The sequence below is a fragment of the Hyla sarda genome, unplaced genomic scaffold (genome assembly GCF_029499605.1).
Source record: "Hyla sarda isolate aHylSar1 unplaced genomic scaffold, aHylSar1.hap1 scaffold_564, whole genome shotgun sequence".
Taxonomy (NCBI): domain Eukaryota; kingdom Metazoa; phylum Chordata; class Amphibia; order Anura; family Hylidae; genus Hyla; species Hyla sarda.
The window spans coordinates 96,138-108,634 of NW_026610576.1; the positions used below are offsets into that span (position 1 = coordinate 96,138).

The 12,497-nt window shown below is 43.4% G+C and overlaps 2 non-coding genes and 1 pseudogene across 2 annotated transcripts; all 3 read right to left on the bottom strand.

Annotated features, from left to right (window-relative positions):
• Positions 1–2,038: 2,038 nt before the first annotated feature.
• On the bottom strand, positions 2,039–2,229 carry LOC130340015 (U2 spliceosomal RNA). The gene has a single exon (XR_008880225.1). It is a non-coding gene; the product is annotated as a U2 spliceosomal RNA (small nuclear RNA).
• Positions 2,230–4,313: 2,084 nt separating this feature from the next.
• On the bottom strand, positions 4,314–4,536 carry LOC130339976 (U2 spliceosomal RNA; annotated as a pseudogene).
• Positions 4,537–11,719: 7,183 nt separating this feature from the next.
• On the bottom strand, positions 11,720–11,910 carry LOC130340016 (U2 spliceosomal RNA). Its single transcript, XR_008880226.1, has one exon. It is a non-coding gene; the product is annotated as a U2 spliceosomal RNA (small nuclear RNA).
• Between the last annotated feature and the right edge of the window lie 587 nt (positions 11,911–12,497).

The following is a 12,497-nucleotide window of genomic DNA, read 5'->3' on the forward strand; positions in this document are numbered from 1 at the left end:
CTTGCTGTCAGGGAGGCTGCCAGACAATTTTCCATGCACACTCTGGGCTGGGGGGCAGTCAACCACCAGTACACACAGCAGAACCTAAACCCATACCATTATTGCTAAGCAGCAAGACAGGGGCCCATTGCACTCCCACGGGGCCTTTTTAAATGCAATCCATAACCCGGATTTGCCAGGAACCCTTCTTACTCCTCCTACTTGCATGTGACACTGGGCTTAGGATCTGCATAGGAAACACACACACAAGCACACACCTACCTTTGTTGCCTGCAGATGCCTCCTTGGCTGTCCCCAAACGGTATCAAACCAACACCCACGGGAAGCTGTAAGCATAGAGGACATGCCTGCACCCCATTGGACTTACCTGTGTGGGTTAAATCCGGGTTATTTGACAACCTATGGCGGTGATGGTTCTGCTCAGGCAGAGCAGTGCTGATGCTCCTCATAAAGCTGTCGCTGCTGTGAAGGTTCTAGGTGACATCACAAATCCCTATGGTTACATACACAACAAAGCTGGGTTGTTGTTGTTTACACTCTGCAAGGCCTGTGGAAGTGAGTGACATCATAGCACTGTAGTTCTGAGGGTTCTAGATGGATGCAACAATCTCCTGTTGCTTCTATGAAGGCCATAATAGACGACATCACCAAACAGCTCCATAGTCACATACACAGCAAAGGAGAGATGTTGTTTACACCTAGTGATGTCAGTGGTATTGAGTGACATCACAGCACAGTGCTAAGGCTCCTGGGCCTGGACACAGCAGCGGCTGCAATATCTCAACGGAGAATACGTTTATATATATGTGTGTGTGTGCGCGTATATATATATATATATATATATATATATATATATATATATATATATTTCTCCGCCGAAATCACTTTTAAACCCATTTCCACCTTTTTTTCCCTTCTCTTCCTCTTACTTTTTTTTCACGTTTTTTTACGTTTTTCTCCTTTTCGCCTCTTTTCTGGGCGTATTATTCTTCTTTTTCTTCTTTTTTTTCGTCTAATGCATACCCCATCAGTGCAGCAATGCTTATTCAATACCGCCAGCAGATGGAGACACTGGGGGATAATTTTCTAAGGATTTATACTGATTTTTCCTGTCTGAATTTGTCGCACAGAAAGTTGCAGGCCAAATATGTGTGACATTTCTGCGACTTTAGCTTCTAGAGCATTTTTACAACATTATACATAGGTGCTGAATACATAAAAAGCGACTGTTCAGCGACAGACAAGTCGCATCGGCTGAAAGTAGGCCAGAATGTCAGTCCATGTTGGAGCAGGTTTAGATACAGTCTAAAGCATAGATCTCAAAGTCTGTGCACAGAATTTAGCAAGGGCCTCGCACCTTCTGATGCATCAGGTAGGTGCACAATAGCATAGCCTAACCCTCTGTACTTTGGTCTATATTGATGCGGGACATAGACAGCCAGCTGATGACCAATCCATTAGTGCAATGGATGGCTGGAAGCATTTGTCTTTGCCTTTGCAATACCACAGAAGCAATGCATGGTCAATGTACAGCAATGACACACCTGTGTGAACAGCCAGGAGACCCCCCCCATGTTATGTTACATAGTTACATAGTTAGTACGGTCGAAAAAAGACATATGTCCATCAAGTTCAACCAGGGAATTAAGGGGTAGGGGTGTGGCGCGATATTGGGGAAGGGATGAGATTTTATATTTCTTCATAAGCATTAATCTTATTTTGTCAATTAGGAACATTCAGCACCCACCCGCTATCAAGGCAGCTGCCTATCATGTCATGCCCTACCTGCACAGGTGTGCTGGCTACTCAAATGATCCAATTAAGGAGGCCATTTAGTCAGCAGCAGCAGAAGTCCTGTGCCTGGACGCTCCAACAGCGGCCAGACACAAGCAGAAGCAGAAGCAGCAGAAGCAGCAGCAGCACCACCTTTTGTTTTTTGGCTGCAGCAGCAGCAGCAAGGCCCACAGGGCTGGCTAGCTGGCTAGCCAGCAAGCAGGTAGCAATGAAAGTAGGAATCTTTCTTTTTAACCCTGTAAGGGGGTGGTGCACTGTACCCGAAGATACTGCCATATCGGGTCAATGCATAGGGCGACGGAAGCAAGCTTCGAAATCGGCCCCCGTTCTCAAAAATCCATTTAATATATGGTCCCCAGATAGGGGACGTATCAGATATTAAACTGATAAGAACAGATACTACACTTGATCTTAGCCAAAAGGCCGAGAAGCGATAACCGTGAAAGGGGCGGGCCCAACAAGGTCCCCTTCATGGGCACTATCACTGCTTGCTGTCAGGGAGGCTGCCAGACAATTTTCCATGCACACTCTGGGCTGGGGGGCAGTCAACCACCAGTACACACAGCAGAACCTAAACCCATACCATTATTGCTAAGCAGCAAGACAGGGGCCCATTGCACTCCCACGGGGCCTTTTTAAATGCAATCCATAACCCGGATTTGCCAGGAACCCTTCTTACTCCTCCTACTTGCATGTGACACTGGGCTTAGGATCTGCATAGGAAACACACACACAAGCACACACCTACCTTTGTTGCCTGCAGATGCCTCCTTGGCTGTCCCCAAACGGTATCAAACCAACACCCACGGGAAGCTGTAAGCATAGAGGACATGCCTGCACCCCATTGGACTTACCTGTGTGGGTTAAATCCGGGTTATTTGACAACCTATGGCGGTGATGGTTCTGCTCAGGCAGAGCAGTGCTGATGCTCCTCATAAAGCTGTCGCTGCTGTGAAGGTTCTAGGTGACATCACAAATCCCTATGGTTACATACACAACAAAGCTGGGTTGTTGTTGTTTACACTCTGCAAGGCCTGTGGAAGTGAGTGACATCATAGCACTGTAGTTCTGAGGGTTCTAGATGGATGCAACAATCTCCTGTTGCTTCTATGAAGGCCATAATAGACGACATCACCAAACAGCTCCATAGTCACATACACAGCAAAGGAGAGATGTTGTTTACACCTAGTGATGTCAGTGGTATTGAGTGACATCACAGCACAGTGCTAAGGCTCCTGGGCCTGGACACAGCAGCGGCTGCAATATCTCAACGGAGAATACGTTTATATATATGTGTGTGTGTGCGCGTATATATATATATATATATATATATATATATATATATATATTTCTCCGCCGAAATCACTTTTAAACCCATTTCCACCTTTTTTTCCCTTCTCTTCCTCTTACTTTTTTTTCACGTTTTTTTACGTTTTTCTCCTTTTCGCCTCTTTTCTGGGCGTATTATTCTTCTTTTTCTTCTTTTTTTTCGTCTAATGCATACCCCATCAGTGCAGCAATGCTTATTCAATACCGCCAGCAGATGGAGACACTGGGGGATAATTTTCTAAGGATTTATACTGATTTTTCCTGTCTGAATTTGTCGCACAGAAAGTTGCAGGCCAAATATGTGTGACATTTCTGCGACTTTAGCTTCTAGAGCATTTTTACAACATTATACATAGGTGCTGAATACATAAAAAGCGACTGTTCAGCGACAGACAAGTCGCATCGGCTGAAAGTAGGCCAGAATGTCAGTCCATGTTGGAGCAGGTTTAGATACAGTCTAAAGTATAGATCTCAAAGTCTGTGCACAGAATTTAGCAAGGGCCTCGCACCTTCTGATGCATCAGGTAGGTGCACAATAGCATAGCCTAACCCTCTGTACTTTGGTCTATATTGATGCGGGACATAGACAGCCAGCTGATGACCAATCCATTAGTGCAATGGATGGCTGGAAGCATTTGTCTTTGCCTTTGCAATACCACAGAAGCAATGCATGGTCAATGTACAGCAATGACACACCTGTGTGAACAGCCAGGAGACCCCCCCCATGTTATGTTACATAGTTACATAGTTAGTGCGGTCGAAAAAAGACATATGTCCATCAAGTTCAACCAGGGAATTAAGGGGTAGGGGTGTGGCGCGATATTGGGGAAGGGATGAGATTTTATATTTCTTCATAAGCATTAATCTTATTTTGTCAATTAGGAACATTCAGCACCCACCCGCTATCAAGGCAGCTGCCTATCATGTCATGCCCTACCTGCACAGGTGTGCTGGCTACTCAAATGATCCAATTAAGGAGGCCATTTAGTCAGCAGCAGCAGAAGTCCTGTGCCTGGACGCTCCAACAGCGGCCAGACACAAGCAGAAGCAGAAGCAGCAGAAGCAGCAGCAGCACCACCTTTTGTTTTTTGGCTGCAGCAGCAGCAGCAAGGCCCACAGGGCTGGCTAGCTGGCTAGCCAGCAAGCAGGTAGCAATGAAAGTAGGAATCTTTCTTTTTAACCCTGTAAGGGGGTGGTGCACTGTACCCGAAGATACTGCCATATCGGGTCAATGCATAGGGCGACGGAAGCAAGCTTCGAAATCGGCCCCCGTTCTCAAAAATCCATTTAATATATGGTCCCCAGATAGGGGACGTATCAGATATTAAACTGATAAGAACAGATTTTTTTTTTTTTTTTTTTTTTTTCCTTTTTTTTTTTTTTTCCTCAGTTACAGACTATTGTTCAAGCGATCATCAGGTCACCTACCAAAACTCATCACTTCTAAACAAAGTCTGAAAAAACATCATGCGGAAAAATATCTCAATAAGAAAACTATAAGAGAAGCACAAATTCAAAACCTTGATCAGGATACTTACAACTTTCTCCATTCCTTGTATCTCCAAATCTTTTCAGCCTCTTCCTCTCCCATTCTCTTCTTGTCAAGTAGAAAAATAATAAACAACCTTCCAAAAAAAAGTCTCTTCAACTCCCTTGGAGAAATACACACATTTTTAAAAACAAGCAGGTTTCTAGAATCCCATAAAACTTCTTTAAAAACAGAAAATCCAATCCAGCTTTCACGTGTGTCCTCTCTCCTGCTAAAATCCTGACCAATAAAAATCTTCTCAAAATTAAAATCAACATATCCCGTGATTGCAGAAAAAAACCTCTGTAGAAGCATAAAAAATTCTCTTGCATAAAAACAGTTCCAAAATAAGTGCACTGTATCCTCCCTGCCTCCACAACCCTCTCTTGGACATTTCTCACTCACTCTTATTCCTCGTCCATTCAAGAAAGCTCTGGTTGGGAGGCAGCCATGAAAAGTCATCCAGTTTACATCTCTCTGTCTATTCGATAATCCTCTAACAATAAAAAGATTCCAGATCTTCACAGACTGAGCAGTAGTGCAGAATGGTACTTCATATAATCTCTCATTTTTTCTTATTTCATTTTCAATTTTCTTTTTCTCAGGTTTTCCCAGGGAACTCAAACCAAATTGATCACTGAAAGACCTGAGAACCACATAGAAGGTAGGTATAACTTGCGCTATTGGTCTCCTCAGATCCTTCTCACACCAGCCCCATTTGGAAAACAACCATCCTGCCAAATACCTGCTCATGTCTGCCACCCAATTATTGCACTGAGACACTTTATAAATTAAAAGAAAGTAATGAGTCTTTAAAAACAGATTAATATCCGGGAAATTATATCCGCCTTTCTTCACGCTCTTCATCACTTCCTCCCTCTTCATCTTTTCCATCTTTGAACCCCAGAAAAAAATAAACAACTTCCTTGTCATCCTTCTGGTCCATAATTTGCCGGGTGGGAAAACCATTGCAGTATATAATAGTAGTGGCAAAATTACTGCCTTTAAAATCAGAACTTTACCTTTAAGGGACAAGTTTCTCAATTTCCAAAAAGATAATTTCTTCTCTATCTTCTCCTCCAACTTCTCATAACTTTTCCCTCCTTTTAGATTTTTTTCAAAAACAACCCCTAACACTTCAATATCTTCCTTCTCATCCACGCCATCCACCACCACTTTTCCTTGCTTTCCAAAATTACTCAATTGGCACTTCCCCCAATTGACTTTCATACCAGCAATACAACAAAAAATCTTTACATGCAAATTCACTCTGTTAAGATCAGCTTGGGAAGTGCAAGTAAAAACCACATCATCCATGTAACTTAAAACCTTCAAATTCCTTCCATTACTTCCCGGGATAAAAACACCACTCACACATTTGTCCTTCTGTACATTTTTGAGCAAGGCCTCAATGACACAAATGAATAAAATTGGGGAGAGTGGGCATCCCTGTCGTACTCCTGATAAAATATTAAAACCCGGCCCCACATGTCCATTGACTAAAATCTGACTTGTTGCCCCATAATAAAAACTTTTAATCACACACAGTAGCTTCTCAGGAATACCCATATGCTTTAAAACCATAAACATAAAATCATGAGCAACTCTGTCATAAGCTTTTTCAAAATCAATGGATTCCACAAAAAGTGCATTCTTATTAAAAATACTATAATAAATAGAGTCTCTTAAAACTAATAAATTATCAGTTATTCTCCTATTTGGCACTGCACAAACTTGGTATTCTCCAACAAGGTGCTCAACTATGTCACTCATCCTGTTCGCCACAATCTTTGCAATGATCTTATAATCTGTATTCAATAATGTGATCGGCCTCCAGTTTTTCAAATCTCTTTCATCACCTTTCTTATGTATCAAGGTAATAACTCCTTTCTTCATAGACTCCGCTAAAATACCTGAGTTAAAAACATATTGCACCACCCGTGTAAAATCTTGCTTTAAAATATGCCAAAAAACTGAATAAAACTCAAAGGGGAGGCCATCACAGCCCGGTGTCTTCCCTTTCGCTGTCATGTCCAGAGCCTGCTTGATCTCCCCTTCACAAACTTCCTCAATTAAAAATGCACTTTTTCCTTCAGGGACATTATTCTCTAAAATATTACAATAATCATTCATCTCCGTCTCACTGGCTCTGCTCTTATTACTAAAAAGTGTTTCATAAAATCTGCCAATCTCCTTCACCATCTCATCACCAACAACTTCCCCTGTAGGAGTTAAAACAGACTTAAAAACACCCCTAGCATTAAAACATTTTTTAAAGAAATATCTTGTACATTGTTCATTTTCCTCCAAATGTTGAACTTTGGATTTAAAAACAATATTTCTACCTCTTTCCAACAACCTGTTCTTCATCTCAATTTTCACCTTCTCAATTTCCTCCTCCACCTCCACACCAACATGTTTAAACTTAAAGAGAGTTTCTAAACGTGAGATAAGCCTTTCATAACCCCTCCTCTTTTCTTGTGCCCTCCTTATGCAAATGAACTTAAAATACTTAGCAAACTCACTTTTTGCCCAATCCCACCAAGCTAAAACATTACTAAAAACAGATTGTTTAGAAGTACAAGATAAAAAAAAATCTTTAAAACCGGCCATTACTTCTTCATCTTCTAATAGACTTACATTTAATTTCCAGAGCCCTCTACCAAAATGAAAGGACTCTGCAATACTTATTTCTGCCGACACCATCTTATGATCTGAGAAAGTTGACATCATTTGATTGCACCGGACCACCTTAATCCCCTCAGAGACAAGAATGTAATCAATCCGGGATTTACAGCGGCCACTATCTGATATATAGGTGTATCTTTCATCAGTGCTAACCATCAGTCCCACATCAGAATAATGTAAGTCTTGAATAATTTGGTTTAAAACATTTGAAGTAATATCAGTTCTAACCTTAGCAGAGCTCTCACGATCATTGACGGATCTAATGCAGTTAAAATCACCAACAATAATAGTACCATCACGACCAGGAATAAAAAGTTTAAGAGACTCTAAAAATAACACACGTGCCTGTTTTTCTGCTGGCGCATATACATTAAAAACTCTCATTCTCTGGCCTAAAAACTCAAAATTTAAAACCATACAACGACCTGGTACTAAAACTTGGCAATTTAAAACTTTAATGTCCCTGTTACACAATAAAATCCCCACACCTTCATTTTTATTCTCTGTGCATGTAGACCAAAAAGACTGCCCTCTCTTCCATTCATCTACATAAGGTGCAGACTTAATTGCACACTCCTGTAAACAAAATATATCTCCCTTCACATTCTCCAAAAAATCAAAAACTGCTGCTCTTCTGATGGTTGTTCCTATACTCCGAACATTAAGAGTAGCCACAACCAATGCCATTAAAAAGGAAAGAAGGCAATCCATTTTCTTAACATCCATTTTAACTAGAAGTTAGTATTCTGACCTTCAACCTTCCTTAGCAGCATCCCATAGCAATCAGGCGACCCCACTTGAGAGTCCCTGTCCATCATTTTCTCACCTCCATACACAGGATCCGTCTGATCCCCTGACCAACTCCCTTTCTTACACCTTTTACTTTTACCTTGAAAGCCTCCATTTGCATCTTCATCTTCATCTTCCCCCTCCTCCTCCTCCTTCTCCTCCTCTTCAGATGTTACATTCTCCTCCCCACTAATCACCCTCTGCCCAGGTGTTAGGGATCTCTCACTCTCATTCTCCTGAAACTCCATCCCCTCCTCCTCCCCCACCACTGGGTTTGGGCATTCAAAATCCTCAATTGTTTCTTCACATGGGGGAACCTCCCTACACACAGTCTCCACACTCTCCACCACTTTCTCTTTTTTCCCTTTACGTGCTTTCTTCTTACTGACCTCAGTAAACTCTTCACCAACACCAGTCTCCTCACAATGCACACCAGTGGAGTCACCCTCCTCCCCTTTTCCAGATTTTTCCTGAGTATTCATGTGCTGCACTGTCACACCTGCTGCACTCCCTTTTACAGAGTTCTCGTCAATCACCTGAGTCACCTCAGCATTCACACCAAAAACACGTGGAAATGGCCTTTCTCCTCTTTCCTCTCTTCTATTTCCAGCCGCGTCAGCATAGCTCATTTTCTTTCTATACCATAAGCTGCATCCTCTAGCCAAATGCTCCTCACTACCACAGATATCACACGTTTTCTTCTCAGTACATTCACCCGAGTTGTGACCTGATTTCCCACAATTCCTGCAGCATACTCCTTGCTCAGGGCAAGACTCCTGTACATGTCCATAAGCGTGACAACGTCTACAGTACTGCAACTGTCCTTCATAAAAACAAAAACCTCTTTCTCCTCCAATAGAAAATACCTGTGGTATACTCTTCCTTCCCTCTTCCATTCCTTCGTCCTTTTTAAATTTTACAACAAATTTCCTTTTACAATTAAAGTACCCATGTCTGTTCTTGAGTCTTCCAAGAAATTTAACTTCATCACAATATCGGTACAAAAAATTGGTCACCATCTCATCCGAAACCTTCGGGTTGTACATATGGACTATAACAACCTTAGACATATTCATGAATAATGGCTCCACTTTCACCTTACTCATTATAGCTGGCTCATTCCTCCTCTTCATCACTTCTAAGTCCATGTAGACCCTCTGGCAAACCTCAGAATCATAAAAGGTTATATCGTAAATCCCTTGCCTAGGGAAGTCTTGCATAGCGATTACATGCCATACCTGAAGGTACTGGAGCTTGCGAAGAATCTCCAGCACAACTTGATCCAATCCAATCGTCCCCCGGTGTTCGCCAGGAATGTAAATCCGCACCGTATCCTCGAGTCCTCGAGTCCTCTCTCCGCTCATTTTTGCAGGTTAAGATACCCACTATCGCAACCCAGTAACAATCCAGGGCCCCCCGCAAAAGAGGGCCCCGATCACCACCCCTTCCGACTCCTACCCTGCCCGGTAAACCGCACAGGATCGAAGCCAAAAGGCCGAGAAGCGATAACCGTGAAAGGGGCGGGCCCAACAAGGTCCCCTTCATGGGCACTATCACTGCTTGCTGTCAGGGAGGCTGCCAGACAATTTTCCATGCACACTCTGGGCTGGGGGGCAGTCAACCACCAGTACACACAGCAGAACCTAAACCCATACCATTATTGCTAAGCAGCAAGACAGGGGCCCATTGCACTCCCACGGGGCCTTTTTAAATGCAATCCATAACCCGGATTTGCCAGGAACCCTTCTTACTCCTCCTACTTGCATGTGACACTGGGCTTAGGATCTGCATAGGAAACACACACACAAGCACACACCTACCTTTGTTGCCTGCAGATGCCTCCTTGGCTGTCCCCAAACGGTATCAAACCAACACCCACGGGAAGCTGTAAGCATAGAGGACATGCCTGCACCCCATTGGACTTACCTGTGTGGGTTAAATCCGGGTTATTTGACAACCTATGGCGGTGATGGTTCTGCTCAGGCAGAGCAGTGCTGATGCTCCTCATAAAGCTGTCGCTGCTGTGAAGGTTCTAGGTGACATCACAAATCCCTATGGTTACATACACAACAAAGCTGGGTTGTTGTTGTTTACACTCTGCAAGGCCTGTGGAAGTGAGTGACATCATAGCACTGTAGTTCTGAGGGTTCTAGATGGATGCAACAATCTCCTGTTGCTTCTATGAAGGCCATAATAGACGACATCACCAAACAGCTCCATAGTCACATACACAGCAAAGGAGAGATGTTGTTTACACCTAGTGATGTCAGTGGTATTGAGTGACATCACAGCACAGTGCTAAGGCTCCTGGGCCTGGACACAGCAGCGGCTGCAATATCTCAACGGAGAATACGTTTATATATATGTGTGTGTGTGCGCGTATATATATATATATATATATATATATATATATATATATATTTCTCCGCCGAAATCACTTTTAAACCCATTTCCACCTTTTTTTCCCTTCTCTTCCTCTTACTTTTTTTTCACGTTTTTTTACGTTTTTCTCCTTTTCGCCTCTTTTCTGGGCGTATTATTCTTCTTTTTCTTCTTTTTTTTCGTCTAATGCATACCCCATCAGTGCAGCAATGCTTATTCAATACCGCCAGCAGATGGAGACACTGGGGGATAATTTTCTAAGGATTTATACTGATTTTTCCTGTCTGAATTTGTCGCACAGAAAGTTGCAGGCCAAATATGTGTGACATTTCTGCGACTTTAGCTTCTAGAGCATTTTTACAACATTATACATAGGTGCTGAATACATAAAAAGCGACTGTTCAGCGACAGACAAGTCGCATCGGCTGAAAGTAGGCCAGAATGTCAGTCCATGTTGGAGCAGGTTTAGATACAGTCTAAAGTATAGATCTCAAAGTCTGTGCACAGAATTTAGCAAGGGCCTCGCACCTTCTGATGCATCAGGTAGGTGCACAATAGCATAGCCTAACCCTCTGTACTTTGGTCTATATTGATGCGGGACATAGACAGCCAGCTGATGACCAATCCATTAGTGCAATGGATGGCTGGAAGCATTTGTCTTTGCCTTTGCAATACCACAGAAGCAATGCATGGTCAATGTACAGCAATGACACACCTGTGTGAACAGCCAGGAGACCCCCCCCATGTTATGTTACATAGTTACATAGTTAGTACGGTCGAAAAAAGACATATGTCCATCAAGTTCAACCAGGGAATTAAGGGGTAGGGGTGTGGCGCGATATTGGGGAAGGGATGAGATTTTATATTTCTTCATAAGCATTAATCTTATTTTGTCAATTAGGAACATTCAGCACCCACCCGCTATCAAGGCAGCTGCCTATCATGTCATGCCCTACCTGCACAGGTGTGCTGGCTACTCAAATGATCCAATTAAGGAGGCCATTTAGTCAGCAGCAGCAGAAGTCCTGTGCCTGGACGCTCCAACAGCGGCCAGACACAAGCAGAAGCAGAAGCAGCAGAAGCAGCAGCAGCACCACCTTTTGTTTTTTGGCTGCAGCAGCAGCAGCAAGGCCCACAGGGCTGGCTAGCTGGCTAGCCAGCAAGCAGGTAGCAATGAAAGTAGGAATCTTTCTTTTTAACCCTGTAAGGGGGTGGTGCACTGTACCCGAAGATACTGCCATATCGGGTCAATGCATAGGGCGACGGAAGCAAGCTTCGAAATCGGCCCCCGTTCTCAAAAATCCATTTAATATATGGTCCCCAGATAGGGGACGTATCAGATATTAAACTGATAAGAACAGATACTACACTTGATCTTAGCCAAAAGGCCGAGAAGCGATAACCGTGAAAGGGGCGGGCCCAACAAGGTCCCCTTCATGGGCACTATCACTGCTTGCTGTCAGGGAGGCTGCCAGACAATTTTCCATGCACACTCTGGGCTGGGGGGCAGTCAACCACCAGTACACACAGCAGAACCTAAACCCATACCATTATTGCTAAGCAGCAAGACAGGGGCCCATTGCACTCCCACGGGGCCTTTTTAAATGCAATCCATAACCCGGATTTGCCAGGAACCCTTCTTACTCCTCCTACTTGCATGTGACACTGGGCTTAGGATCTGCATAGGAAACACACACACAAGCACACACCTACCTTTGTTGCCTGCAGATGCCTCCTTGGCTGTCCCCAAACGGTATCAAACCAACACCCACGGGAAGCTGTAAGCATAGAGGACATGCCTGCACCCCATTGGACTTACCTGTGTGGGTTAAATCCGGGTTATTTGACAACCTATGGCGGTGATGGTTCTGCTCAGGCAGAGCAGTGCTGATGCTCCTCATAAAGCTGTCGCTGCTGTGAAGGTTCTAGGTGACATCACAAATCCCTATGGTTACATACACAACAAAGCTGGGTTGTTGTTGTTTAC